Consider the following 3,813-nt stretch of genomic DNA (forward strand, 5'->3'; position numbering starts at 1 on the left):
TCTGAAAATGTGGAATATGTGGGATGAAGGTGACTGGATACAATCTAGTACAGTGCTAGCAGATGCTCTGCAAATGTGGAATATGTGGGGTGAAGGTGACTGGATACAATCTAGTACAGTGCTATACTATACATCCCGATAAGTGTATTTGCACTAGGTGTTGGCAGCTGTACAACAAAAAATGGTTCAAATGGCTCTGAGCACTATGGGACTCAACATCTTAGGTCATAAGTCCCCTAGATCTTATAACTACTTAAACCTAACTAACCTAAGGACATCACACACACCCATGCCCGAGGCAGGATTCGAACCTGCGACCGTAGCAGTCCCGCGGTTCTGGACGGCAGCGCCAGAACCGCTAGACCACCGCGGCCGGCAGCTGTACAACATTTACAAGCAATTTTAGAACACAGAACAAGAGGTTATGTCATATTTGCATGGGTATAACTGACATAAAAAATCGGTAGAATTGCGGAAAATACGTATAAATTGAGAGAAAATGCACGGAAATGTGGGTAAATTGAGGATGTACTTGTGTGTCTTCAGGTTGGTGCAGAAGAATTCTTGTACTTAGGAACAACTATGCGACAGAAAGAGGAATACAAGGAAATGTTGACATGGAAGCATCAGGAACCAGGGAAAGTGTCATTTCTTTCGTTGAGGCAGCATTCTGCTGCGTGTCCATTGAGGCAATAGTGATACACATGAGTTGATTGTTGTCGTTGATGATTTCCTGAAAAAAAAGAGCCGTCTGCCTCTAAACTTACTTGCATCTGCGTTAAAGGATGACATAGAGTAGATAGAGTGGTTGGTTGAGATGGAGCTGTATCGAGGTACGATTTAATGGTAGACTGATGATGCATTTTAGAGAGACAGAGAGAGAGTGAGAAGTTTTTTCCCGATGTTCTGTCAGGATGCGTCAGTTGTGTGACATAGCCTGCGTTCGACTCGTATACAACCGTTTGTTCTGTATGGGTTTTAGAGCAATGTCTACTTGCGATCATTAACAGCAAACACCTCGGTCGTCAGAGGACTTCCATCTCACGTGTGATGAAAGGTGACACATTCTTCTAAACGAATGAAGATCTATGCAATGTACTTCATTCCCCTGTCGCATCTTAACTGTAAAATCGATACTTCAGTTTCAAAACTAAGTTAGCGATAGGTGTTTGTAAGTCACTACAATCCCCTGTGTACGTATTTGCTAGACAGATGTGCTGTTCGCAGAGTCAGTGGCGGCATGACTTGTAATTTCACATGTCGGACGCCGCTGCTATGTGTTTATCTGTTTCCTTGTAAGAGGTATTCTCCATTGATGGTTCAAATGGCTCTGAGTACTATAGGACTTAACGTCTGTGGTCATCAGTCCCCTAGAACTTAGAACTACTTAAACCTAACAAACCTAAGGACGTCACACACATCCATGCCCAAGGCAGGATTGGAACCTGCGACCGTAGCGGTCGCGCGGTTCCAGACTGTAGCGCGTAGAACCGCTCGGCCACTCCGGCCGGCTCTCCGTTAATAACGATCATTTTATGTAAGATTGATGTGGGCAACGTATAATCCCTGAACCGTGATCAGAAGTGGACAGTGGACACTATACATCTCTGGAAAGCTATACTGTGCGTGTATCACACAGAGCCACTGTTTCGAGGAAGTAGTTTTTCGTTTTATAGTTTGTTACCATACTTTAGCGTAGAGAAACCTGCAAGAAGGATGTATGTCATGCGCTGCAAATATATTTCTTACATTGGAATATTAACAGCGCTGCATTCCACATGACTGACAGGTCGGAAACTCAAGCGATCTAACATTATAACCTGTTTTAAGTGCGGAACGTTGTAGCCTTAGGAGTGCATGTGTTTACATTCTCTCTTACCAATACCTTCCAGGTACTGATCTTAGACTCTAGAACAATACTTTATAGTTGATAGCATAGCACCAAAAAGTGATCATGTACATGACTGCAATATGATACTGTTTGTGATCCTTCTCAATCAATCATCGCCTATAACTCAGTGGATATATTGCAGAACCTCTGACACGGCTTCGAGACGGAATACATTACAAATACTGGAGAAATATAGTGGCGGTGGTGTGAGGGATTTGCAAATACCAGTTTAATACCACGCTTCCCAGCCGAATCACTTTCAAAATTCGGTAATTTGATTACGAGAGTGCCGCGTCGGCGACGTGTCATTGCACTGCTGGTCTGATAATATACACTCCGGCGATCACCGTCTATATTCGGTGTCGCGCCATTTGTCTGGAAAAACCACCACATTCTTAGGTAATGCCATATGTGGATTTATAATGCCGGTATAGCTTTTAACATGGATACTTGTGTGCACTGGAGAACCAAGACCGCTTGTGATGGTAATATGGTTGGGTTTTTTAACATCTACAGTTTGTAAGACGGTTACACCTCTCTTTCTAAGACACGGTGGTAGCACTCACAAGAAAAATTTATGAGACATGTCCACCCAACGTTGATTTTCGGTCAGTATTATTTCGTATCACCAGCAATCAGTTATTGAAGAAGTATTATACTTAGTAGTATGAGGTGCATGATAGGTTCGATTGGAGCATCAGGCTTATAAAGTACGTGTTTGTGTTCGGACATGTGCAAAGGAAATGACTATGTCCAGTCATAAGGAAGCTATGCATTTGACGTGGACTACTGTGATAGCAAAGGGAAGAGTATGTCAAGTCATAAGACTGGTGCCGATATTTCTATTTCCAGAGCCACAGCCATCATTAAGGTGTATTTGCGATACTTCACTCATTGTTGAATGTCTTTCAACTGACACTGCAATCATAACGTTTAGTTGGAAGTACAGGGATAAAATATATATGTGAGACCGGTTTTTTTCCTGGGACGATTCTGTCTATGCGTGCTTGGTGTGCAGCGCCGGTGACCTGTGGCGGGAATGATTCACGTTTCCCATTAACGGTAGGAGCCGTCTGAAAGGAGAGGACTCTTGGAGTGTAGGAATGTAGCTGACTTAACCGTGTTGTCCTCTAGACTGCCGAATAGCGAACTAATACTTAGTTTGTGTTGGATAGCTTTTGTGATTGTGTGGAAATTTGAGAAGATTAAAAAAATTGGCTCTGAGCACTATGGGACTATCTATGGTCATCAGTCCCCTAGAACTTAGAACTCAATATGGACGTGTTTTTGCGCTGGATCGTTATTCCATCCAATGTAAATTGTTTGGTTGACTGGTTCTGCACATTTCGCACCTTTATTTAGTTGAGGGAACATCGATTGTGGTGTGTGCATCCAGCAGGTGAAAGAGGGGTGGAAGACATGTTTGCTGGTTCTCTAGACATGAGAAACACCTTAGTTGACTTTGTAAATTACAGGGATGATTTGGAATCTGTTACATCACCGACATCGGTATTCATGAGTGGAAATGTGAGTTTCCTTTATTTCTTTCGAGTTCTCACGTAATCGTCTTTTCAGGCGGGGTGAGTTTCTAGTTACTCATTGGTTTACAGCACGCTCTGCATCGCAAAATTTTCAGGTTTGTAGACAAATAATTTCCAGTCTATATCTTGGGGATTATGTTGCGCAAGTGTTCAGTAGGATACTGATGTGTGCTTGATATCGAGAAGTATGGCGATAATGGTGTAATATTATGTCAAACCATGCAAAAATACATGTGTTCTTGTAATTCTAGAGTTTGCAGATGGGTGTAGAAAAGCAAGCAGGTCTGTAGCACAAACGGTAACGCGTTTGTACCGAGGGGAAACGAGCCCGAATTTGTAGAACAGTTCTGAGAGTGACTTCAGTCCACTGAGGGCACTTTG

This window comes from Schistocerca cancellata, chromosome 6, assembly GCF_023864275.1.
Source record: "Schistocerca cancellata isolate TAMUIC-IGC-003103 chromosome 6, iqSchCanc2.1, whole genome shotgun sequence".
Lineage (NCBI taxonomy): Eukaryota > Metazoa > Arthropoda > Insecta > Orthoptera > Acrididae > Schistocerca > Schistocerca cancellata.